We start from the raw sequence: 27,121 nt of genomic DNA, 5'->3' as shown, positions 1-27,121 counted from the left end.
TGAGTATGATGTTTAGATGGCCAGACATGTTTCCATAGGCTAAAACTGATGCTCGAGCAGTGAAAAACACCTTTCTAAATTATATCGTCTCAACTTTTGGAATTCCTAAATATCTAGAATCCAATAGAGAAAGTAATTATATATTTTGTAATTTAGGAGCTTTGTAACATCCTACAAGTACTCAAATTTTGCCTACTTTTTATCATTTCCAGTTCCTGGACAAGTGGAATTAATGAACCATATCCTAAAATTTATTTGGCTAAATTACATCAAACCACTCACTTGCAGTGGCTCAAAGCCTTACCATTGGTTTCATTAAAATTAGGTTAACTCCTTCTAGTAAGCAAATTTCAAATTTCAATTAGAAGATATTTGAATTTAGGGTTTAAGCCTAACCCATTATCTGATGCAATAAAAAGTAGTCATGATCAAATATAATACTTAAAGAGTTTGCAGGCTTCCCTGGACTTATTTTGCCAGATGCTGGAAAAATTTCCCTGAGGAGGTATGCCATCAATATTGAACAGGAGACCTGGTATATATCAAATTGTTCCAATATCAGACTGATGGTCGTCACACCAGACAGAATCCTACCAGGTTTGTTGATAATTCACATCAAGGTGAAGAAGAAACCCAAGTAGATGCATGCTTCTCTTGTGAGACCAACACCTATGATTGAGTGGGCCACAATTTCCATTAAGAACCTTAAGGTTAAATCCTCTAGATAGTAATTTAAAATAATATGCAGGCTGAAGAAAAAGTTTGTCTAGTGGACAGACAGTAGGAGACATAGATTGTTGTGTTACTTCTTAATTACCTTGACCATTATAATTTTGATACTTATTCTATTTTATATCAGTTGAACATGAAGCTTATAGTATTAGACCTTCTTCCTTTAAAAGTGAGTATATTAACCTCAGGGAATTTTGAATTGATTACAAATGTTCTGAATATGGAGTGAGGACTCACGAAATACATATTTTGCCATAATACTTCAGATCCTTCAATTGGATAGTTTAAATTTAGAAGAATGAAACCCACAGACTATCTATTGATCTATTTACCCAAATAAAACAATCTTAAATATCACCCTTTGTGTTATTGAATATACTAATGGGAAGAAATTTTTAACCAGTCGAACTAAATACAAGTATATTCAAATTGAAAGTCCTTGAACAATAACACAAAACTCCAACTGCTCTCTACGTTATATAGCCATTGGAGCCCAGTTTGACAAAACTGGAATGAATGTACAATGAAGAAGACATATCCCAGCCCAAATTATATAGCATATTTCCTTTAAAAGTCCCAAAATATAGTGTCCCATTAAAAATAAGCCTACCTTATTTAGAACTTAGCAATCTCCAGTCTCCATACTTAAGGTTTCTAGGGTCATTAAATGGACTATTGCTTTTAATATTACTACTTCTAATTTGAGTCAATTCAACTCAATTCTACTTGTATGCAATAGGCTTTATGACTATGAAAAGTGTTTACATGAATATTAAAATGTGTCATGATCAAACTAAAAGAGATTTACTAAATACCATATTTATAGGTAAATAGAAGCTGGGACAACAATTGCAAACTCTATTGATATAGAAATATGGACAAACATACTTAGTGCCTTGGGACAATTGCAGAAAGATGTAATTCAGATGCAAACAGGGTGGAATCAAAACCTAATACAGAATACAACTATAGAGAAAAGTGAAAATGGAATTGAGAAATAATTTGGAATTGGACACCTGGGAATGAAACCCTGCTGCAAAAAAAAAATGTACCTAAATATTTTTCACAAGCCTTCACTCATATAACTGAACAATTAGTTATTCAACAATTGCAATATACACTTACTAGTACTGAAATACAAGATTGCACATACTTAGAACATCAGTTAGATTTGGGCGTGTTACTATATATGGAGAGATTAAATAATGTTGTAAAAAGATTAATCATAGAAGAGCTGAAACTTGGCAATTGCAGACTGAAACTTCTGAAAACAAAACTACTAAAACTAACTTCACTAAAAAACATAAGTTTTCTCCTATACATATGTGAAACTAATATGTTAGATGGGTGCCAGTCCTTCAAGGAGATATATTTGAATTGAGACAATGGTGCCTTAAGAAAAACATATGTGTCTAAATCAATCTATGTGCTTATAAGTAAAGAAAAATTGTTCATCTATTAAGCTTTGTTTAATGATTTATAATTCCTAATAGTGTTGCACCTTTGGGTTCTAGCCTTCGCTCTTTTTCTCTCTTTACATATTACAGTAAGATATACTGCTAAGAGTTACACCTTCTCATTAAGTGACAAATGACAGCCTTACTCATAAATTCATTCCAAATAGATCACTGGACTAGAGAAGTTTCACCCTAAAGCACTTAGACTTATTCATTTAGTCAGCCTGAATATTGATATGGGGTGTTCTTATTGATTGACTGATCTACTTGATGTAATCTTATGACAAAATATTTGCTTATTATTTGAATTTTACATGATTAACAGTTAAGAAAAATTTTGTTAACTGGCATATAGATCAATGTTCAATACTCATCTAGGTCTCTATAATGACTAGACCAATATTTATATAATATTGAATGGGATCCTAATAGTGTCTTGCTGCTTTAGGACCATTGAATAACTTTTAATAAATGACAATTCTGCCAACATAGATTAAAATGTGAAATTCAGTAATTTTCTGTTTCTATTAACCCTAAAGTTGATTATATTAATGAGGAAACTCATATATAAATTTCAGTGCCTGAATATCATGTTAATGCATTATTTTCAGTGTAATGATGTATGTGCTATGAATGATGGAGGCTGCCTGGAAATGAATACTATTTCCGGTAACCTGATACTTGATTTGTAAACTCCAAGTTTCAAGTGGCTTCAGGTGTGCCATTTTAGGAGAGTTCATATGCAATAGACAATGCCAAATATTACCAGTATGGCATTTTGATATATAGATAAATGATGATAATTGGGATGCTCTTGTGTTTTCCTGACATGTTCTGAGTGGTTCTCCAAAGAAACTTGTGTTCTGTGTCATTCTTGTGTAGGGTTGTCAATAGTCTACAACCTCTATACTAGGTCATTTTCTGAGTATTTATCATATTGCTCCATTAAGGAAAAACTTTCAAGAGCCATGTTCCATGAAAGACTTAGTTCTATATTTTGATACTTGTCCTACTCCTGTACACTTAAATAATGAGTACAGAGGAAGAGCATGGTTTGACCTGCAGCCTTGGAGAATTAATGTGAGTCAGGTACCTACCACTGAATATGTCAATATGCCAGTCCAAATTGGTGCCATAATTGGCTGGTACATATATTCAGGTCCAAGTGTATATATGTGTATGGAAAGCCAGGGCTTCAGTCAACGATGAGAACTTACAGTCTTGAAGTGAGATGATGACTTGGAAATCATGATCAATAGAATTAAAATGAAGGTAAACCTAGGTGACAATACAAGGAAATATATATGGAATCATTATTTCCTTTATAGGCATTTTGTTTGGTGCTTGAGACAATGAAACCTTAAAAGAAACTTATGTAAACCAATCCTGTCTATCTACTAAAAAGTAAAAAGAAATACTCATCCTATAAACTTTGTTTCAGAAATTTATAATTTTTAATAGTAAGGTACATTCAGGGATTAGTCCACTGTTTTCTTCTCAATGTGTCTTTGAGTAAGACATTAAACCAAGGAATGCAACACTGCATTGATGATAGGTGTCTAGATTCCTTTAGTCATAGTTATATTCCAAATAGAAAATTGACTGGAGAAGATGCACTCCTAGAATAATAGATTTAAGCAGAAGGTAAACTGAATAGGAATATGGAATTTCCTTTTGAAACAGTGACTGACTTACTTGATGTAAATTTATAAGTTTCATTTGAACATGAAATTAATAATATTGAAGTTGAGAAATTTTGATTCACTGGTCCCCAGTACAATGTTTAATCTACTTCAACAAACAAGATGAAAACAATATTTTTATAATTTTACAGGATTCTAAAAGTAGCTTTGCACTACTTTGAAGTACTAAAGAATCTCCCATAGCTGAAGGAAAATGCCATTAAAGAGATTTGAGATACAGTAGTTGGACTGTTAAAGAGCTAAAATTTTAAGCTTAAAATTTAGTACTTACACTAAGAACAACACAAAATTACAGATCTTAATATGGACCAACTGTATATAATATAATAAACAATTTTCTATAAATCAGCAGTCCCCAAACTTCTTGACACTAGGGACAAGTTTCGTGGAAGACAATTTTTCCACAGACAGTGGGGGAGGGGTGGGATAGTTTGGGGGATAATTCAAGCTCATTACATTTATTGTGCACTTTATTTCTATTATTATTACATTGTAATGTATAATGAAATAGTTATACAACTCACCATAAAGCAGAATCAGTGGGAACCCTGAGCTTGTTTTCTTGCAACTAGATTGTCCCAGCTGTGGGTGATGGGAGACAGTGACACCTGAAGTGTGTTGTTTATGTCCAGTCTACTCCATAATCTCGTTTTGGTTGCTGTCACTGCAGAAAACCCTGCTGCACAAAGACAGGATGTTGGAAATGGAAGCAGGCTTTTCAGTGCTTTTGTGGCAATGTCAGGATATTACGTCTTGACTTTAATCCAGAACGTATGGAGATTTGAAGTTGTCTCAAACATACTTTTAAGGCCACCGTAATTTGCGATCTCAAGCAGTTGATCCTCTTCTAGCACGGACAGTCAATTCACCTGGTTTATTCACAAATGTGTCACGGATCCATTCCTTCCCAGTTTAGGGTATTTTGTGGTTCAGAAGTAATGCTCAAACTTTTTTGAAAGCTGAGATAGGTGATCATGCACCAGCTGGGAGGAAGAAGTCCCTGGCTAAGTGTCTTTCAAAATCTCTGCTAATGTTTGAAACATGTCAAAAAGCCATGTTCAGTTATTGCCCCCATAACTCCAGTTTGGCTTTGAATGCAGCCACTTTATCTGCTGACTTGAACACAGTTGCCATTCTCCCCTGAAGTGACAGATTGAGTTCGTTGAGCAGATTGAATATGTCACACAAGTAAGCAAATTTTGTGACCCATTCTGTGTCACTGAAGTGTGCTGCCAGTGGTGACAGTTTTTCTAAAAGAAATCCCTGGAGCGGCTCTCATAGCTCAAAAACTCAGGCCAATGATCTACCTTTAGAAAGCCATGTCACTTCTGTGTATAGGAGAAGACATATGTGCTCTGCATCCATCTCCTCCCAGAGCTGCGCGAACAGACGTGAGTTAAGGGCATGTACTTTAATACGGTTGATAATTGTAATCACATCCTGTAAAACGCTAATAAGTTCAGGTGACATTTTCCAGCTAGCCAGCATTTCTCTATGGATGACACAGTGTGTAGACTCACATTCAGAAGTGACCTCTTTGACCCGAGCAGTGAAACCACAAAGCCGTCCAGTCATGGCAGCCGCTCCATCCATGCATATACCAACACAAAATGACCAGTTCAGTTTTCCTGATATGTAATCATTCAAAGACTTGGATAGTTCTGCAGCTGTGGTGTTGGTTGGCAACAAAAGTACACATAACATCCTCATGCACATCCTCCTGGAAAATATATTGCACAAAAACAAGCATTGTTGCCTTGTGGTCAACATTGGTAGACTCCTCAACCTGGATTGCGTACCACGGTGACTCATTAATCCTCTCTAACAATTGTGCCTCAATATCCTCTGCTATTTCATCCATTTGTCTATTTATGATGCTAGCTGAAAAAGGAACATGTGCCACCTTTTGAACTGCAGCCTCTCCTAAAAGTTCACAACCAATGTCCTAAGCAGCAGGCAAGATCAACTTTTCACCAATAGTAAGGGGCTTCTTAGCTTTAGCAATGCTGTTAGCCACTAAGAATGATGCTCTCAGTGCAGACACATTTGATGAAGTTGTGGCCTTCAATAATTACTTCTGTTCATCGTGTTCATGTTTTGTTCTTTTGAAAAACTCCAAAGTCTTGTCTTTTAATTCAGGGTGATTAGTCTCCATGTGGTGAAGCAGTTTTGAAGGTTTCAAGGCTTTGTTGGATAGTCAGTTGCCACATATAATACAAAGTGGGCTTGGAGAATGTGAATCACCTGTCGCAATGAACCCATAATTTAAGTAGGACTCTTAGTATTTTCTTTTAAATACAGCTTTTTTTATTTGGCAGTATTGGAGTCTTCTGCTGTCTCATCATTGGGTCTTTCCCAATTTTCAAAGAAGCTCTCCAGCAAAGTTTGTTTTTTATTCATTTTGGCTAGGGTTAGTTGTGGGCTTACCAAAACTGTGACTGAGAAAAGTGCGCAGTATGGGAAAGAGTTGTGGATGGAAGTAGTAAATAAAATAATGGGCAGGCCACGCGCAGACTAAAATGATTGTTGAATTCTGACTTAAAGCCTGCCACCAGATGCAGCTGTACAATTGAAGTACATCAACTCACTTGCCACTATAAATCTGCCACCAGATGCAGCTTAATTGTCACTTGCCACTCACAGATAGGGTTTTGATGTGAGTCTGCAAGCAATTGATTTATTATGGTCTCTGTGCAATCAAACCTCTCTGCTAATGATAATCTGTATTTTCAACCACTCCCCAGCTCTAGCATCACCACCTCAGCTCCACCTCAGATCATCAGGCATCAGATTCTCATAAGAAGCATGCAACCTAGATCCGTGGCATGTGCAGTTCACAGTAGGGCTCACACGCCTATGAGAATCTAATGCTGCCACTGATATGAAAGGAGGAGGAGCTCAAGTGGTAGTGTGAGCAATGGGGAGTGGCTGTAAATAGAGATGAAGCTTAGCTCGCTCACCGGCCACTCACCTCCTGCTGTGTGGCCTGGTTCCTAACAGGCCAAGGACTGGTACCAGCCTGTGGCCTGGGGGTTGGGGACCCCTGCTATAAATGATGCCAGAAGATTCTCATTTACAATTGACTATGCTAGTGTCACTGAATGAGAAGTATTTTTTCTCAATGAGTGACCAACTAACTTTAAAGAATTATCAAGGGCAAATCCAATATTTTTGATGAGATATTTACTGATCTGTGGTTGCCAGGTGATGATGTGATTTTTTTAACTAAATATATAAGAAGGCATATTTACATTGATTATGAAATTCATTTCTTCTGTACCTACAAAGTGGGTAAGATATTGAAGAAAACACACAATATAACAATGGCTTATTAACCATGTTCAAAAAGGCTAAAATTCATGTTCAAGCATCACTAAAAAATCAAAATGACAACTGTACTGTTATTTTATTTGTAATCCAAAGACTCATGTGGCTTCAAAAATAGAACTTGAGGAAGTTCTTATGCAAAGAGAAAAATACAGAGATAACAATATAGATCAGTGTTTAATAAAATAAAATTGATCAGTGAAATGACCTCATGTTTCCTAAACACTAAAGGTGGAAAAAAGGAAAACTAATTCACAAACATTCTAATTCTACAGGAAAAAATGAAAGGTAAACAAAACTATAATAACATTCAAAAAATATATAATGATAATTAAAAAACAGAAATATTTAGGATGTTTAAATGAACATATACAATTACATCAACCCGAAAATTGAGAAAGTAAAAAAGGAAAGAACAAAAAATATTGTATATAATAAAAAATAACACTAAAAATATTTCTTCTAAATGTCAAAAAATATTATGGAAATAATATTCAGCATAATGTATTAATTTTAAAATATTTTGTGGTACGCATGTTGAAGAAAGAGGAAAATGATACATGAAAATAGCAGAAAAGATTAGAAAATAAAAATTATATTATCGTCAAGAGAGATGATGGTCTAAAAATCATGCTCAACAGGATTGTGCTGAAGCACAAGGGAATTGGTCATCCAGGGGCAGGAGGATGCAATCTTCCTGTCCCTTCCAGAGCCCTTGGATGTGGGTGTGGATGCACCCTATCCTTCTAGGAAAGCATGTGAGACTTTACCTTGTCTAGGGACTTCCATGTGGACAAGTCATGGTCCTGTCTTTGGCTTTCTTTCCTGATTCCTAGTTCCACAACCCGCCCAGAGGCCTTAGGCGGGGCCTTCTTAGCCCTTTCTTTTCAAATTGTGTCTTTCAGTCAGACTTTCTGGCAAGGGTCTCGCCACAGCCTGAATGATTCGAGGTGAGTGGCTCTCTTTGGTCCCTGACACAGGCCTCAAAGGACATTGGATTATGTGGGATGCCCAACTAAAAGCAGTCAAGAGAGAGGAGTCCTTTCAGGAACCTCAGTCGTCCCAAAGGGGGATTTCTGCTGTGGCACCACAACTAAGGGCTACGATCTTAGGAAATGAAAAACCTTTCATTAGACCTGAATTCTAATCAGATTGCACATGGAAGAAATGTTTCCTTCCCTGGGCCCCTGAGGAGCACACCTCAAAGCAGAGTACTCTGATCAACTGAGGGGACAGTCATTTGTGGTGTGTATTTTGCAGTCTCCAAAGAACCATTGGTAGAGAAGAATCATGCCCCAAGACAGGAGATGGTGAGAGGCAGGCAAGAACCCATCCACCAGGTCTTGGCATGTAGACGCTGCTGGCTATTGAGAGAGCTGAAGGGCAGCCCCTGGGTTTAATGGGACTTGGGCAGGTAACTTTCAGGGATGGTGGGGTCTCAGTGAGGTTCATTGTTCCTGATACTCCCTCTGGTGGATTTTGCTTCAACAACTAGCAGCCATTGCATCTCCTGTGGAGTTCTTCCACTAGGGGAGACACTGCCCTCAAAGAGAGCACCTTCAAGAGGAGAAACCCCTTTTGAGTGTGCCTACCTAGTAAGGTTGTTGAGAGCCCTTCTGAGCCCTGGTATCATCTCCATTGTGAGGCCCTGTTGCCCGAAGTGGAGGGGGACCAAATGATGTGGGCCAAGGAGGGAGTAGTTGCACTGCTGTTCTTTGGGGGCCTTCGATGGTCCATAAAATGGGCTGCTGCACCAAAAGATGATGGCTCTTATTCCCGGCCTGAACGTTCACATGCAGGGCTTTGCCAGGTTGACTAGTGCTCAGCCCATGGGCCCATCTCCAGATAATTTCTTCTTCAAGCATCCATTCCATGGGAATTCATGGCCTTGTTTTCTGTGTTTTGGCAGGCAAGTGGCCAAGCCGAATGTCCCATTGACTGCCCCATGCTTGCATGGACCAGAATCGAGCCCAAAGGAACATCTCTGTTCCCCAGCACACGTCCAGAGAGTTTTGGTGGCCAAGAAGCCATGGCAACAGGCCTTCTGATGGGAGGTGAGCAACTGATGCTCTGCCTTCTCTCAGCAGTCTTTTAGATATTCGTCATTTCTTCATTCCTTGACACATTTTTTATGTATGCATTCATACACAGATCCACACGTCCACTGGTTCATTTATGTTTGTTAGTATATATAGAAGGAGGGAGGGAGAAAAATAAGGAGCTAGGGAGGTAGGGACCTAGAAAGGTAGGTAGGTGGGTTGGTAAGTAGGTTGGTAGATAGGTAGGTAGGTAGGTGTTAGGTATGCGTTTCAGATAGATACTTATGTCAATGCATATAGGTACATTTGGTCACTCTGTGTTTATGCATGTATCCCTGTTGGTATGTCTTATAGTATCATCCGATGCATGAAGATGTACATGCAACTACACCCAATGCCTAACGCTATGGACTAGGAGTTGACACAAATGTCCTACTCCTCTCTAAGCAGAAAACGTCACCAGGAGAAGGAAGATATGAGTTTGGACTGCTGCCTATGGTGAAATCAATGTCAGCCTTTGTCCATCACCTGGAAGAGATAGAAAGTCACGTCTTTTTGAGCATCCTCATTTCCAGAAAGCATCTGAGGTAAGACTACTCAAGTGCCAGGGCACAGAGGTGTGGGGATTGCCTTGGTCGGGTCAACGATGAGAACTCATATGGTCCTGAAGAGACATTATGACCTAACAATCATTCTCAATAGGATTATGCTGAGGCCCAGTGGAGGTGGCCATCCAGGGGCAGGAGTTTGTGAATCCTCCTGTCCCTTCCAGAGCCCTGAGGTGTGGGTGTGGAGCCCTCAAGGAAGCCCTTGAGACTCTACCATGTCAAGGGTCTTCCATGTGGCGAAGACATGGTCCTGTCTTTGGCTTTATTTCCTGATGCCTGGTTCCACAGCCCAACCAAAGGCCGTAGTCGGGGCCTTTCCTTAGCTCTTTCTCTTCAAATTATGTCTTTCAGTCAGACGTTCTGGCAAGTGTCTCACCATGGTCTGAATGATTTGAGGAGAGTGGCTCTCTTTGATTTTTGACAGAGGCCCCAGTGGACATTGGACAGTTGGGGAGGCCCGGACAGTTGGGGAGGCCCATCTCAAAGCTGTCAAGAGGGGGGAAATCCTTTCAGGAACCTCAGTCTTTGCAAAGGGAAGATTTCTGCTGTGGCACCACATCTAAGGACTAGCTTCTCAGCCACTTAAAAGCCTTTCATTAGAACTGAGTTCTAGTCAGGTTGCACATGTAGGCAACGTTTCCTTCCCTGAGCCCCTGGGGAACATCCAGACGTACGTAGGTAAATAGTCGTTAGGTATGCGTGTCAGGTAGATGTTTATGTTAATGTGTACAGGTACATTTAGTCACATTTTTTGTTCATGGAAGTGTTCCTGGATGTACAAGACATGTGTTGGTATGTCTTGTATCATCATTCGATGCATGAAGGTGTACACACATGACCCCCAATGCCTAAGGGTTGGACTAGGAGGTGACACAGCTGTCCTACTCCTCTCTAGCCAGATAACATCCCCAGGGGAAGAAAGATCTGAGTTAGGCCTGCTGCGTATGGAGCAAGTGTTGTCTGCATTGGTCCAGCACCTGGAAGAGACAGAAACTCACGTCATTTGGGACATCCTCATTTTCAGAAAGCTTTGGAGGTAAAGCCTACTCAAGTGAGGGGGCACGAATGCGTGGGGAGTGCCTCAGTTGGGTCAATGATGTGAACTCATATGGTTAAGAGAAATGATGGCCTAAAAATCATGTTCAATAGGATTACGCTGAGGCCCAGTGGAGGTGGCCATCCAGAGGCAGGAGGTTGGGGATTCTCCTGTCTCTCCCAGAGACCAGGGGTGTGGGTTTGGAGGCCCCCTATCCATCTAGGAAAGCCCTTGAGACTCTACCGAGTCTAAGGGCTTCCACGTGGCAAAGACGTAGTCCTATCTTCACCATGCTTTCCTGATCCCTGGTTCTGATGCCCACCTGGAAGCCATAGGCGGGACCTTTCCTTAGCTCTTTCTCTTCCTATTGTGTCTTTCAGTTAGATGTTCTGGCAAGGGCCTTACCACGGCCTGAATGATTCGAGGTGAATGACTTTCTTTTTTAGACGGTGGGCCCAGTGGATGTTGGACTATGGGGGTGGGCCATCTCAAAGCCTTCAGGAGGGAGGAGTCCTTTCGGGAACCTCAGTCCTCACAAAGGGGGGAACACTGCTGCCCCACCACATCTAAGGACTAGCTTCTCAGGCACTTCAAAGCCTTTCATTAGACCTGTGTTCTAGTCAGGCTGCACATGGAGGCAACGTTTCCTTTCCTGGGCCCCAGTGGAACATCCACACAGGTCTGTGTGTACCTCAAGGCAGAGGATGCTGATCTACTGAGGAGACAGTCACTTTTGGTGTTTGTTTTGCAGTCTCAAAAGGACCATTGGTAGGGAAGAACTGAGCCCCAGGACAGGAGAAATTGAGAGGCAGGTAAGAAACTGTCCACAGGGTTTTGGCAAGTACATGCTGCTGGCTACTGAGAGAGCTGGAGGACAGCCCCTGAGCTTAAATGGAGCTTGGCCAGGTCACTTTCAGGGATGGTGGTGTCTTGGTGAGGCCAATTACACCTGATGGGACATCTGATGGATTTTCCTTTGCCCAATCGGGTCCAGTGATTCTCATGGGGAGCTCTTCCTCTCTAGGAGCCACTGCCTTCAAAGAGAGCACCCTCAAGAGGAAATAACCCTTCTGAGGGGGCACTCCTAGTAAGGCCGTTGAGAGCCCTTCTGAGCCCGGGGATCATCTTGATCGTTAGGCCCTGTTGTCAGAAGTAGAGTGGTGGCCACATGATGTGGGCTGAGGAGGGAGTAGGTGTACTGTTGTTATTTGGGGGCATTCGGTGGGCCACTAGAGGGGATGCTGCACCAACAGATGATGGCTGTTGTCCCCAGTCTGAAAGTTCCCATTCAGGGCATTGCCAGGTTGACTGGTGCTAAGCCCATGGGCCCATCTCCAGATATCTGCTTCTTCCAGCATCCATTCCATGGAATTCATGGCCACATTTCCTTTGTGTTGCTGGGCAAGTGACTAAGTCCAATGTCCCATCGGCCACCCCATGCTTGCACAGACCACCATCGAGCCTGGAGGAACATGTCCATTCTGCAAGACACGTCTGTAGAGTTTTGTTGGCCAAGAAGCCCTCACCCCAGGACTTCTGATGAAAGGAGAGGCAATGATGCTCTGCCTTCACCTGGGAGTCTTCAGGGATTCATCTATTCTTCCTTCCCAGAAACATTAGTTTAGTACCTATTCATGCACAGATCCAACTGTCCACTGGTTCCTTTATGTTTCTAAGTCTGGATGGAAGGAAGGAGAGAGAAAAGTAAGGATAGGAAGATAGGGAGCTAGAAAGGCAGGTAGGTGGGTCCGGAGGTAGGTAGGTTGATAATTGTTAGGTATGCATGTCAGGTAGATGCATACAGGTACATTTAGTCACATTTTGTGGTCGTGGAAATGTTCCTGGATGTACAAGACATGTGTTAGTATGTCTCATAGCATCATTCAATACATATAGGGGTACATGTATTACCCCCCCAATGCCTAACTAGGAAGTGACACAGCTGTCCTACTCCTCTCTAGCCAGATAACATCCCCAGGGGAAGGACGACCTGAGTTTGAGCTGCTGCCTATGGAGCAAGCGATGTCAGACTTGTTCCAGCACCTGGAAGAGACAGAAAGTCACGTCCTTTTGGGCATCCACATCTCCAGAGAGCATCTGAGGTAAGCCTACTCAGGTGCCATGGCACCGATACGTAAGGAGTGCCTCAGCTGGGTCAATGATGAGAACTCATATGGTCATGAAGAGAGATGAGGACCAAAAATCATGTTCAATAGGATTACGCTGAGGCCCAAAGGAGGTGGCCATCCAGGGGCCAGAGTTTGGGGGAATATCTTGTCTCTTCCAGAACCCAAGGGTTTGGGTGTGGAGACCCCTTATTCCTCGAGGAATGCCCTTGAGACTCTACCGTGTCTAGGGGCTTCCAAGTGGCAAAGACGTTGTCCTGTCTTCACCTTGCTTTCTTAATCCCTGTATCCAATGCCTGCCTGGAGGCCATAGGCGGGACCTTTCCTTAGCTCTTTCCCTGCAAATTGTGACTTTCATTCAGACAATCTGGCAAGGGTCTCCCCACGGCTTGCATAATTCGAGGTGTGTGGCTCTCTTTGATTTTTGGCAGAGTCCACAATGGAGGTTGGACTATGGGGGAGGCCCACCTCAAAGCTGTGAAGGGGGGCATTCTTTTCAGGAACCTCAGTCCTAGGAAAGTGACGGATTTCTGCTGTGGCACCACATCAAAGGACTAGTTTCTCAGGCACTGAAAAGCCTTTCATTAAACCCGAGTTCTAGTCAGGTTGCACCTGGAGGCAACGTTTCCTTCCCTGGGCCCCTGAGGAACATCCACACAGGTCCCTGCACACCTCAAGGCAGAGCACACTGATCTACTGAGAAGATAGTTACTTGTGATGTGTGCTTTGCCATCTCCAAAGAACCATAGGTAGTGAAGAATCATGCCCCAGGCCAGGAGATAGTGAGAGTCATTCAAGAACCCATCTACCGGGTCTTGGTAAGTACATGCTGTTTGCCATTGAGAAGCTGAAGGGCAGCCCCTGAGCTTTAATGGGACTTGGCCAGGTCACTTTTAGGGATGGTAGTGTCTCAGTGAGGCCAGTTGTTCTTGATGGGCCCTCTGATGGGTTTTGCCTCCCACTCTCATCCAGTGATCCTCCAGGGAGTTCTTCCTCTGTGAGGCCACTGCCTTCGAAGAGAGCACCCTCCAGAGTAGAAACTCCTTCTGACTGTCCGTTTCTAGTAAAGCTGTTGAGAGCCCTTAGGAGCCCTGGTATCATCTCCATTGTGAGTCCCTGTTTCCCTGAAGTAGAGTCATGGCCCCATGATATGGGCTTAGGATGGAGTAATTGCACTGCTGTTGTTTGTAGGCCTTGGGCATGCAATGGATGGAGAGGCTGTGCATCAATAGACAGTAGCTCTTTTCCTGGCCTGAACATTCCCATTCAGGGCTTTGCCAGTTTCACTGGTGCTGAACCCATTTGCCCATCTCCATATATCTGCTCCCTTGATCAACCAATTTTGGGGACTCATGCCCTTCTTTCTGAGTGTTGGTGGGCAAGTGGCCAAGCCCAATGTGCTGTCAGCCACCCCGTGCTTGCACAGACCAGGATCAAGCCTGGAGGAACATTTCCATTCCATAAGACAAGTCCATAGAGTTTGGTGAGCCAAGAAGCCCTTGCCCCAGGCATCTGATGGGAGGATAGCCAATGATGCTCTCTCTTCACCTGGGAGTCTTTAGCAATTCATCAATTCTTCCTTCCCTAATACATTAGTTCTGTATTTATTCATGCACAGATCCATTGGCCAATGGCTCATTTATGTTTGTAAGTCTGGGAGGAGGGAGGAAGACAGAAAAGTAAGGAGATAGGGAGGTAGGGAGCTAGAAAGGTAGGTAGTTGGGTCGGGAGGTAGGTAGGTAGATAGGTATTAGCTGTGCATTTCAGGTAGGTGTTTATGTAAATGCATACAGGCACATTTGGTCAGATTTTGTGTTCGTGGAAGTCTTTCTGGATGTACAAGACATATGCTGGTATGTCTCGTAGCATCATTTGATGTATATAGGGGTTCATGCATGACTCCCTGATGCCTAACGGTATAGACTAGGAGTTGACACAGCTGTCCTACTCCTCTCTAGCCAGACAATGTCCCCAAGGGTAGGATGATCTGACTTTGGCCTGGTGCCTATGGGGCAAGCGATGTCAGCCTTGGTCCAGCTCCTGGAAGAGACAGAAAGTCATGTCCTTTGGGCAGTCACATTTCCAGAGAGCATCTGAGGTAAGCCTACTCACATGCCAAGGAACGGATGTATAAGGAGTGCCTCGGTTGGGTCAGTTATGAGAACTCATATGGTCCTGAAGAGAGATGATGACCTAAAAATCATGCTCAGTAGGATTACACTGATGCCCAAAGGAGGTGGCCATCCAGGGCCTGGAGGTTGGGGATTCTATTGTCCCTTCCAGAGCCCTGGAGTGTGGGTTTGGAGGCCCCCTATTCCTGGAGGAAATCCCTTGGGACTCTACCTTGTCTAGGGGCTTCCACATGGTGAAGATGTGATCCTGTCTTTGGGTTTCTTTCCTGATCCCTTGTTCCTCTGCCTGCCCAGAGGCCATAGGCGGGACCTTCCTTAGCACTTCCTCTTCAAATTGTGTCTTTCAGTCAGACATTCTGGCAAGGGTCTCGCCACAGCCTGAATGATTCGAGGTCTGGCTCTCTTTGATTTTTGACAGAGGCCCATTGGAAGTTGGACGATGGGGAAGGCCCACCTCAAAGTCATCAAGAAGGGGGAGTCCTTTCAGGAGCCTCAGTCCTTGCAAAGGAGCGGATTTCTGCTGTGGCACCACATATAAGGACCAGTTTCTTGGGCACTGAAAAGCCTTTCATTAGACTTGAGTTCTAGTCAGGTTGCACCTGGAGGCAATGTTTCCTTCCCTGGGCCCCTGGGGAACATCCACACAGGTCTGTGTGCACCAGAAGGCAGAGCACACTGACATACTGAAGGGACAGTCACTTGTGGTGTGTGCTTTGCCGTCTCCAAAGAACCATCAGTAGGGAAGAATCGTGCCCCAGGACAGGAGAAGTTGAGAGGCAGGCAAGAACACTTCCACTGGGGCTTGGTAGGTAGATGCTGCTGGCTATTGAGAAAGCTAAAGGGCAGCCCCTGAGCTTTAATGGGAGTTGGCCAGGTTACTTTCAGGTATGGTGTGGTCTCGGTGAGGCCAGTTCTTCCTGATGAGACCTCTGATGGATTTTGCTTCACCCACTAGTGGTCAATGAGTCTCCTGGGGAGTTCTTCCTCCCCGGGAGCCCCTGCCTTCAAAGAGAGCACCCTCAAGAGGAGAAACCCCTTCTGAGTGTGCATTCCTAGTAATGCTGTTGAGAACCCTCCTAGCCCTGAGATCATCTCCATCTTGAGGGCCTGTTTACCAAAGAAGAGGGGTGGCTCCATGGCATGGGCTGAGGAGGGAGTACTTACATTGCTGTTGTTTGGGGGCCTTCCATGGGCCACAAGAATGGACACTGAACCAACAGACGATGGCTCTTGTCCCTGGCCTGAACGTTCCATGAAGGGTTTTGCCAGGTGGACTGCTGCTGAGCCCATGGGCCCGTCTCCACATATCTGATTCTTCCAGCACCCATTCTGTGGGATTTCCTGGCCCCATTTTCTGTGTGTTGGTGGGCAAGTGGTCAAGCCCAGTGTCCCATCGACCACCCCATGATTGCGCAGACCAGGATCAAGCCCAGAGGAACATCTCCATTCTGCAAGACACATCCATAGAGTTTTACTGGCCAAGAAGCCCTTACCCCAGGCCTTCTGATGGGAGGAGAGCCAGCGATGCTCTGCCTTCACCTGGGAGTCTTTAGTGATTCGTCAATTCTTCCTTCCCTGACACATTAGTTATGTAACTATTCATACACAGATCCACTTGTCACTGGTTCCTTTATGTTTGTATGGAGGGAGGGAGGGAGGGAGAGAGAAAGGCAAAGAGGTAGAGAGGTGGAGAGCTAGAAATGTAGGTACGTGGGTTGGTAGGTAAGTAGGCAGATAGGTAGGTAGATGAGTGTTAGGTACGCATTTCAGGTAGGTGTTTATGTTAATGCATACAAGTACATTTGGACACACTTTGTGTTCGTGGAAGTGTTCCTAGATGTACAAGACATCTGTTGGTATGTCTCATAGCATCATTTGATGCATGTACATGTACACGCATGACCCCCTAATGCCAATGGTATGGACTTGGAGTTGACACAGCTGTCCTGCTTCTCTCTAGCCAAAGTCCCCATGGGAAGGAAGATCTGAGTTTGGTCCACTGCCCATGGAGCAAGTGATGTCAGCCTTTGTCCACCACCTGTAAGAAACAGAAACTCAGTTCCTTTTGGGCATCCTCATTTCCAGAAAGCATGTGAGGTAAGCCTACTCATGTTCCAGGGCACAGATGAGTGGGGAGTGCCTCGGTTGGGTCAATGGTGAGAACTCATATTGTCCTGAAGAGACATTATGACCTAACAATCATGCACAATAGGATTACACTGAGGCCCAAAGGAGGTGGCCATCCAGGGGCCAGAGTTTAGGGATTCTCCTGTCCCTTCCAGAACCCTGGAGTGTGGGTGTAGAGGCCACCTATCCCTGGAGGAGAGCCCTTGGGACTCTACCATGTTTAGAGGCTTCCACGTGGCAAAGACGTGATCCTGTCTTCAGCTTTCTTTCCTGATCCCTGGTTCCACTGCCTGCCCGGAGGTCCTAGGTGGTGCCTTTCTTTAGCTCTTTCTCTTCAAATTGTGTCTTTCAGTCAGATGTTCTGGCAAGGGTCTCGTCACGGCCAGAATGGTTTGAGGGAGTGGCTGTCTTTGATTTTTGACAGAGGCCTCAATGGACTTTGGGTTATGGGGGAGGCCCACGTCAAAGGCGTCAAGAGGGGGAAGTCCTTTCTGGAACCTCAATCCTCGCAAATGGGGGATTTCTGCTATGGCACCACATCTAAGGACTCAGTCAGCTGATTTCTGCTATGTCACCACATCTAATGACATAGTCAGACTGCACATGGAGACAACATTTCCTTCCCTGGGCCCCTGGGGAACATCCACACTGGTTCGTGCCCACCTCAAGGCAGAGCACACTGATCTACTAAGGGGACAGTCACTGTTATGTGTGCTTTGCCGTCTCCAAAGAACCATCGGTAGGGAAGAATCATGCCCCAGGCCAGGAGGTGGTGAGAGGCATTCAAGAACCCATCCACTTGCCCTTGGCAGGTAGACACTGCTTGCTTTTGAGAAGCTGAAGGGCAGCCCCTGAGCTTTAATGGGACTTGGCCAGGTCACTTTTAGGGATGGTGGTGTCTCAGTGAGGCCAATTGCTCCTGATGGGCCCTCTGATGGGTTTTGCCTCCCACTCCCATCCAGTGATCCTCCTGGGGAGCTCTTCCTCTGTGGGAGTCAATGCCTTTGAAGAGAGCACCCTCCAAAGTAGAAACTCCTGACTGTCCATTTCTAGTAAAGCTGTTGAGAGCCCTTAGGAGCCCTGGTATCATCTCCATCATGAGCCCCTGTATGCTTGAAGTAGAGGCATGGCCCCATGTTATGGGCTTAGAACGGAGTAATTGCAGTGCTGTTGTTTGTAGGCCTTGGGCATGCCATGGATGGAGACGCTGCACCAATAGTCAAGGTTCTTGTCCCGGCCTAAACATTCCCATTCAGGGCTTTGCCAGTTTCACTGGTGCTGAGCCCATTTGCCCATCTCCATATATCTGCTTCCTTGATCATCCAATTTTGGGACTCATGTCCTCGTTTTTTGAGTGTTGGTGGGCAAGTGGCCAAGCCCAATATGCCATCAGCCGTGCTTGCACAGACCAGGATCAAGCCCAGAGGAACACCTCTGTTCCCCAAGACTCATCCTTAGAACTTTGCTGGCTGAGAGTCTCTCGCTTTAGAAGGAGAGCCAATGATGCTCTGCCTTCTCTTGGAAGTTTTTTAGGGATTCGTCATTTCTACATATCTTGACATATTATTCATATATACATTCATGCACTGATCCACTCGTCCACTGGTTCCTTCATGTTTGTAATAATGTATGGAGGGTGGGAGGGAGGGACAAAAGTAAGGATTTAGGGAGGTAAGGAGTAGAGAGGTAGGTGTTTGCTTTGGTAGGTATGTAGGTAGATACTTAGGTTTTAGATATGCATTTCAGCTACTTGTTTATGTAATGTGTATAGGTGCATTTTGTCACTCTTTGTGTTCCTGAATGTATAAATTTTGGTGTGTCTTGTAGCATCATTTGATCCATGAAGGTGTATAATGCATGACCCCAATTCCTAAAGTGATGGAGTAGGAGTTCTCACTGCTGTCCTACTCCTCTCTAGCTAGACAACTCCCCAGAGGAATTCAGTTCCTTGTTTGGCCTGCTTCCCGTGGGTCAATCAATGTCAGCCTTGGTCCAGCACCTGGAAGAGACAGATACCAACTTCCTTTTGGGCACCCTCATTTCCAGAAACATCTGAGGTAAGGCTACTCAGGTGCCAGTGCCCCAATGTGTGGGGAGTGCCTCGGTTGGCTCTATGATGAGAACTCATATGGTCCTGAAGACAGAGAATGACCTAAACATCATGCTCAATAAGATTACACTGAGGTCCAATGGAGGTGGCCATCCATGGGCAGGAGGTTGGGGATACCCCTGTCCCTTACAGAGCCCTGGGCTGTGGGTATGGAGGAAGGAAAGCCCTTGAGACTCTACCATGTTTAGGGGCTGCCACATGGCCAAGACGTGGTCTTGTCTTTGGCTTTTTTTCCTGATCCCTAGTTCCACCGCCCCACCCAGATGCCACAGGCGTGGCTTTTCCTTATCTCTTTCTTTTTATTTGTGTTTTTCTCTTATACCTTCTGGCAAGGTTTTTCCATGACCTGAATGTTTCGAGTTGAGAGACTCTCTTTGGTCCTTGACACAGGCTTCAGAGGACTGTGGACTCTGAAGGAGGCCCATCTTAAAACATCTGGAGGTGGGAGTTATTTTGGGAACCGCAATCCTCATAAAGATGGGATTCCTTCTCTGGTGTCTTTTCTACATTCTAGGATCTCAGGCTCTGAATAGCCTTTTGTTAGACTTGAATTCTGGTCAGATTGCACATGGAGTCAATGTTTCCTTCCCTGGCACCCTGAACTACATCCCCACATGTTTCTGCACATTTGGAGGCATAGAATGCTGATCTATTGAGGGGACAGTCACTTGTGGTGTGTGCTTTGTGGTCTCCCAAGAATCTATTATATGGTGTGATCTAGCCCCAGTCTGGACTCATTCAGATACATTCATGAACCAGTCCACCGATCTTCGTTTGTAGACACTGCTGGCTATTACTTGAGCTGAAATGTGACCCCTGATATTATGTAGGGCTTTGCCAGGACATTTTCAGGGATAGTGGGCTCTAATTAATGCCAGTTGCTTTTGATGGGCCCTTCTCTTTGTTTTCCTACTTTCAGTGGGGCCCATTGCATTTCATGTGGAATCTTTTTCTCTGTGGACACTGCCCTCTTATATTGCCTCCCACTCCCACAGTTCTGGAAAATCTGTTACAGCTCTTTGGTGCCATTGTATCATCTCAAACTTTAGACCATTTTGAGGCAGGAGTTAGAGTGGTGGCCCAAGATGTGGTCCTAGTGGGGGAGTAGTTGCCTTTCTGTTTTTTGTTTTTCATTGTCTGGCCATGACGGGGTCCCAAAACTAAAAGTTGATGGCTCTCTTTTCAGGCCTGAAAGTTCCCTTGCATGTTTTTGCCAGTTTGACTGATGGTAAGCCCATGGGCCAGTCTCCAGATATTTGCTTCCTAGAGTATAAATCCACGTGACTTCACAGCCACATTGTCTGTGTGTTTATTGACAAGAATACAACCCCAATGTCTCGTCTGCTACCCATTGTTTTAAGAGACAATGAAGAACCAGTATGAATTTCTTCATTCTTTAATCATCCTATGTTGAATGAATCAACTATTGCATAATTAATGATTCTTTTTGTGCATTTAATGTATATTTCTCTTTAGATATGAAGGAATGTCAAACATAAGTCATTTATCTATAAAAATTTTATGTCTAATCATTTAATACTCTCCATTATTTTTCTTTTAGTTAAAGACTATTTAGTAAGATGACTTTTTGGACATTGTTTTTGACTCTACTTTTACCATCAGATCTTCCTGCATTCAATCTGGTCACTTGTACACCAAAATTAAAGCTTTCCATTCTGGGTAAGACTTTTCTGGAACTGTTTTATTTATATTTGTGAATAGTCATGTTTTGTGTTTATGATAAAAATTAGTTATTTCTTGAATAAACTCTTAATATCTGATCCTAATTAGCAGGAAGTTTCCAAATGTTTCAGTTTGATTTTAGTACTCTTCAGTTTTAAATTCTTTGGAATTTTGATACTAATTCATGGTGCTTTTTGTTCTCATTTTTTCTTTCTGCATGTCTGGTTAATAGGTGATATCCCAGTCTATGATGTTATGTGAGTGACAGCACCAATGTACAACGTGGTGGCTGTAAAGTTCCAAATAAAACATTGGACAAGTGAAAAGCAGGGCTCTCTGATAGTTTTATTCAATTGGGAAACATAAATATTATAATGGGTTTTCTTCTCATAAAAGACTGGGCTACTTTCCAAGATTCTTATGAGAATTTTTTTGTTTTTCTTCTGAATTTGCTTTAATTGAAACTTGAGAAGTTTTGTTATTCTATAGTGATATTTATTATAACCTAAAAATGCTTAGACATATTCATTCTTATTGTATATTTCCAGGGTGGTTATAGTGTTGTGATATGTTTTAATCACTGGCAAACTACTCACAATTAAGAGACCCAGGCAATTGAGGCCTCAAGTTTGAGATTCATATATATGCTTTGCCTATGATATGTGATCTTGGATAAAATATATGCAAACTGACATCTCTTTTAATGTTTCTGACTTTTACATTGCTTTACTTCTTTCCTTAGAAAGGAAGTACCTGATGTGATTAATTATTGTTGTTCTTGATATTGCATCCTTGAAGATATGCAAGTCCAAGGACTTGTCAAATATCTATTTGTTTATGTCTGTGATTGATATATCTCTAGTCTACAACAGAAGTATTTTGGACTTTTTAGAGTAAGAAAAATATTCTTTGTGTAGAAATTATAGAATAGTCCACACGAACAATACATACATGAGAGATATAGTTCTCATCCTTGACTACTGTTATTTTCAAATCGAATAATAATGAAAAAATGAAATCTCAATCTCCTGAAGTACCTGGTAGCTACCCAGGAATGTTGTAATAAATGTTCCAGTCTCCAGTTTACTCTGACACCAGGGCTTAAGGGTACATATATCTGGTAAGAATTTTCAGGACAAAATGATTATATCTGTGGGTAGTTTTATAGTTCAAATCAATAAGAGCTTTTCTTTTTCCCCAGAGTTATTGAGGAATAATTGACAAATATAATTGAATATATTTCAGGTGTACAACATGATGGTTTGATACACTCTACATCATAATATAAATACCAAGATCCAGACAATTAACACCTCCATCCCCCACCCCACAGTTAATTCACGTGTGTGTGTGTGTGTTGAAAATGCTTAAAATCTTCCCCCAAATTTCAAGTATGCAATACTGTATTCTTAACTATATTCACCATGCTGTATATTAAATCTATATACTAGATTAGATTAGTTACTAATCTAGTAACTAAAAGTTTGTACCCTTTGATCTAATCTTCCTAATTCCCCTTCTCCTCTATCCACTGGTATTCTATTCTCTGTGTCTATAAAATTGGCCTTTTAAAAGATTCTACATATAAGTGATACCATACTGTATTTTTGTATCTCTGTCTGGGTATTTTCATTTCACATACTGCCCTCCACGTTCATCCATGTAATAACAAATCACAGAATTTTCTTATTTTCTATGCATAATATTTCATTATTTTATATATGTATACATTTTCTTTTTCAATTCATCTATGAATGGATATTGTTTCCATATCTTGCCTGTTGTAAATAATGCTACAAAGAACATGGAAGTGCAGGTATCTCTTTGAGATACTGATTTCATTTCCTTTGGCTATATACCCAGGAGTCAGTTTGCTGGATCATATAATCTTCTATTTAAAATTTGTTGAGAAAACTCCATACTGTTTTTCATAATGGTGATAACTCATTGTAGTTTTGATTTGTATTTCCCTAATGATTAATTATATTGAGCTTCTTTTGCATTTGTCTTCATTGGAAAAATATATATTCAGGTCTTTTGCCCATTTTTAATTGAATGATGATGATTGCTATTGAGTTGTACAAGTTCCTTATGTATTTGTGTATTCATCATTTATCACATACATGGTTTGAAAATATTTTCTCCCATTCTGTAGGTTGTCTTTTCAATTTACTAGTTGTTTCCTTTGCTGTGCAGAAGCTTTTCAATTTGATGTAGTCCTACTTGTTTAGCTTTACTTTTGTTGCCTGCACTTTTAGTATCATATCAAAAATTTATGGCCAAAACCAACATCAAGAACTATTTTACCCATGTTTTCTTCTAGGAATTTTATGGTTTCAGGTCTTATGTTTAAGTCTTTAATACATTTTGTGGTAACATTTGTGAGTGGTATAAGTTAGGGGTCCAGTTTCATGCTTTTGCGTGTGGTGATGGAGTTTTCCCAACACCCCTGGTTGAAGAGACGATTTTTCCATTGTGTATTCTTAGTTCCCTTGTTGAAGGTCTGTTGAATATATATCTGTGGTTTATTTATGGGCTCACTATTCTATTCAATTGATCTATATATTTGTCTTTATGCTGGTAACATACTTTTTAAATTATTGTAGCTTTTATTTTATTTTTAAAATTTTATTTCATATTGAAGTATTGTTGATTTACCATGTTGTGTTAGTTTCAGGTGTACAGCAGAGTGATTTAGTTATACATATACTTATATCTATTATTTTTCACATTTTTTCCCATACAGATTATTACAGAGTATTGAGTAGTGTTCCCTGTGTTATACAGTAGGTCTTGTTGATTATCTATTTTATATATAGTAGTGAGTATATCTGTTAATCCCAAACTCCTAATTTATCCCTCCCCCCACATTTCCCCTTTGGTAACCATAAGTTTGTTTTCTAAGTCTGTGAACCTGTTTCTGTTTTGTAAATAAGTTCATTTGTATAATGTTTTAGATTCCATATATAAGTGATAACATGTGATAATTTTCTCTGTCTGACTTACTTTACTCAGTATGCTAATCTCTAGGTTCATCCATATTGCTGAAAGTGGCATTATTTCATACTTTTTTATGGCTGAGTAATATTCTATTGTGTGTGTGTGTGTATATATATATATATATATATCACATCTTCTTTATCCATTCATCTGTCAGTGGACATTTAGGTTGTTTCCATGTCTTGGGTATTGTAAATAGTGCTGCAATGAACATTGGGGTGTATGTATCTTTCCAGATTATGGATATATATTCTCTGGATATATGCTCAGTAGTGGGATTGTTGGATCATATGGTACCTCTACTTTTAATTTTTAAGGAACTTCCATACTAGTCTCCATAGTGGCCATACCAATTTATATTCCTACCAACAGTGTAGGAGGATTCCCGTTTCTCCACACCCTCTCTAGCATTTATAGACATTTTCATGAAGGCTTTTCTAACTGGTGTGAAGTGATACTTCACTGTAGTTTTAATTTGTATTTCTGTAATAATTAGCAATGTTGAGCATTTTTTCACGTGCTTTTTGACCATCTGTATGTCTTCTTTGGAGAAATGTCTATTTACATCTTCAGCCCATTTGTGTTATTGTGTTGTTTGTTTTTTTATATTGAGCTGCCTGAGCTGTTTGTATATTTTGGAAACTAAGCCCTTGTCAGTTGCATCATTCGCAAATATTTTCTCCCATTCTGTGGATGATCTTTTCATTTTGTTTATGGTTTCCCTTGCTGTGAAAAAGCATTTATGCTTAATTAGGTCTTAGTTGTTTATTTTTATTTTCATTACTCTAGGTGATGGGTCCCAAAAGATATTGCTGCAATTTATGTCAAAGAATGTTCTGCCTATATTTCCCTCTAAGAGTTTTATAGTATCTTGTCATACATTTAGGTGTTTAATCCATTTTGAGTTTATTTTTGTGTATGGTGTTAGAGAATGTTCTGATTTCACTCTTTTACATGTAACTGTATGGCACCACTTATTGAAGAGGCTGGTTTTTCTCCATTGTATAGTCTTGCCTACTTTGGCATACATAAGTTGACCATAGGTGTATGGGTTTATTTCTGGGCTTTCTATCCTGTTCCATTGATTTATAAGTCTGTCTTTGTGCCAGTATCAAACTGTTTTGATTACTGTAGCCTTGTAGTATAGTCTGAAGTCAGGGAGGCTGATTCCTCCAGCTCCTTTTTTCTTTTTCAATATTGCTTTGGATATTTGAGTCTTTTATGTTTCCATACAAATTTTAAGATTTTTTTGTTCTAGATCTGGAAAAAATGTCATGGGTAATTTGATAAGGATTACATTGAATCTGTAAATTACCTTGGGTAGTATAGTCATTTTGACAATATTGATTCTTCCAATCCAAGAACATGGTATATCTTACCACCTGTATGTGTCATCTTCGATTTCTTTTATCAGCATCATATATTTTTCTGAATACAGGCCTTTTGCCTCCTTAGATAGGTTTATTCCTAGGTATTTTATTCTTTTTGATGCAGTGGTAAAGGGGATTGCTTCCTTAATTTCTCATCATTCCTTGCTAGTGTATAGAAATGCAACAGATTTCAGTGTGTTAATTTTGTATCCTGCAACTTTACTGAATTCATTGATGAGCACTAGTAGTTTTCTGCTAGCATCTTTAGGATTTTCTATGTATAGTGTCATGCATCTGTAAGCAGTGACAGATTTACTTCTTCTTTTCAATTATTTCTTTTTCTTCTCTGATTGCCATGGCTATGACTTCCAAAACTATGTTGAATAAAATTGGTGAGAGTGGACATCCTTGTCTTGTTACTGATCTTACAGGAAATGCGTTCAGCTTTTCACCATTAAGTATGATGTTAGCTATGGGTTTGTCATATATGGCCTTTATTACGTTGAGGTAGGTTCCCTCTCTGCCCACTTTCTGGAGAGTTATTATCATAAATGAGTGTTGAACTTTGTCAAATTATATTTTTGCTTCTATTGAGATGATCATATTTTTTTTCCTTCAATTTGTTAATGTGGTGCATCACACTGATTGATGGATTGATCCCTTGATCATTATGTAGTGTCCTTCTTTGTCTCTTGTAAGAGTCTTTATTTTAAAGTCTATTTTGTCTGATATGAGTATTGCTACTCCAGCTTTCTTTTGAAAGCTGTGGATTTGTGGATATTGAAAAATTCTTGAATGCCTTGGAAACATCCCATTTGATCATGGTGTATGATCCTTTATTATGTATTGTTGGATTTGGTTTGCTAGTATTTTTTTGAGGATTTTTGCATCTATGTTCCTTGGTGATTTGGCCTATAATTTTCCTTTTTTGTGGTATCCTTGTCTGGCTTTTGTATCAGGGTGATGGTGGCCTCGTAGAATGAGCTTGGGAGTGTTCTTTCCTCTGCAAGTTTTTGGAAGAGTTTCAAAAGGATAGATGTTAACTCTTCTGTAAAAGTTTGATAGAATTCGCCTGTGAAACTATCTGGTCCTGGATTTTTGTTTGTTGGAAGATTTTTCATCACAGTTTCAATTTCAGTACTTGTTATTGGTCTTTTAATATTTTCTATTTCTTCCTGATTCAGTCTTGGAAGGTTGTACCTTTCGAAGAATTTGTCTATTTCTTCTAGGTTCTCCATTTTATTGGTGTATATTTGCTTGTAGTAGTCTCTTATGATCCTCTGTATTTCTGTAGTGTCAGGTGTAACTTCTCCTTTCTCCTTCCTAATTTTATTGATTTGAATCATCTCCCCCTTTTTCTTAATGAGTCTGGCTAAAGGTTTATCAATTTTGTTTATCTTCTCAAAGAACCAGATTTTAGTTTCATTGATCTTTGCTACTGTTTCCTTGGCTCTATTTCAATTATTTCTGCCTTGATCTTTATGATTTCTTTCCATCTACTAACTCTGAGTTTTGTTTGTTATTTTTTCTCTAGTTGCTTTAGGTGTAAGGTTACATAATTCATTTGGGATTTTTCTTGTTTCCTGAGGTTAGATCGTATTGCTATAAACTTCTCTGTTAGAAATGCTTTTCCCGTGTCCCATAAGTTTTGGATCATGGTGTTTTCTTTTT

General features: G+C 41.3%; 8 non-coding genes across 8 annotated transcripts; all 8 read left to right on the top strand.

Moving 5' to 3' along the window:
* Nucleotides 1–3,385: 3,385 nt before the first annotated feature.
* LOC117202040 (small nucleolar RNA SNORD115) lies at nt 3,386–3,464 on the top strand. The gene has a single exon (XR_004484217.1). It is a non-coding gene; the product is annotated as a small nucleolar RNA SNORD115 (small nucleolar RNA).
* Nucleotides 3,465–7,796: 4,332 nt separating this feature from the next.
* LOC117202041 (small nucleolar RNA SNORD115) lies at nt 7,797–7,874 on the top strand. Its single transcript, XR_004484218.1, has one exon. It is a non-coding gene; the product is annotated as a small nucleolar RNA SNORD115 (small nucleolar RNA).
* Nucleotides 7,875–9,895: 2,021 nt separating this feature from the next.
* LOC117202037 (small nucleolar RNA SNORD115) lies at nt 9,896–9,976 on the top strand. Its single transcript, XR_004484214.1, has one exon. It is a non-coding gene; the product is annotated as a small nucleolar RNA SNORD115 (small nucleolar RNA).
* A 977-nt stretch (nt 9,977–10,953) lies between these two features.
* Nucleotides 10,954–11,031, top strand: LOC117202038 (small nucleolar RNA SNORD115). Its single transcript, XR_004484215.1, has one exon. It is a non-coding gene; the product is annotated as a small nucleolar RNA SNORD115 (small nucleolar RNA).
* Nucleotides 11,032–13,054: 2,023 nt separating this feature from the next.
* LOC117202034 (small nucleolar RNA SNORD115) lies at nt 13,055–13,134 on the top strand. Its single transcript, XR_004484211.1, has one exon. It is a non-coding gene; the product is annotated as a small nucleolar RNA SNORD115 (small nucleolar RNA).
* A 2,042-nt stretch (nt 13,135–15,176) lies between these two features.
* On the top strand, nt 15,177–15,257 carry LOC117202035 (small nucleolar RNA SNORD115). Its single transcript, XR_004484212.1, has one exon. It is a non-coding gene; the product is annotated as a small nucleolar RNA SNORD115 (small nucleolar RNA).
* Nucleotides 15,258–17,307: 2,050 nt separating this feature from the next.
* On the top strand, nt 17,308–17,388 carry LOC117202036 (small nucleolar RNA SNORD115). Its single transcript, XR_004484213.1, has one exon. It is a non-coding gene; the product is annotated as a small nucleolar RNA SNORD115 (small nucleolar RNA).
* Nucleotides 17,389–19,394: 2,006 nt separating this feature from the next.
* LOC117202039 (small nucleolar RNA SNORD115) lies at nt 19,395–19,475 on the top strand. The gene has a single exon (XR_004484216.1). It is a non-coding gene; the product is annotated as a small nucleolar RNA SNORD115 (small nucleolar RNA).
* Nucleotides 19,476–27,121: the final 7,646 nt, after the last annotated feature.

This window comes from Orcinus orca, chromosome 2, assembly GCF_937001465.1.
Source record: "Orcinus orca chromosome 2, mOrcOrc1.1, whole genome shotgun sequence".
NCBI lineage: Eukaryota > Metazoa > Chordata > Mammalia > Artiodactyla > Delphinidae > Orcinus > Orcinus orca.
The sequence above is the reverse complement of the archived record's forward strand: the minus strand, read 5'-3'. Positions and strand labels throughout refer to the sequence as shown.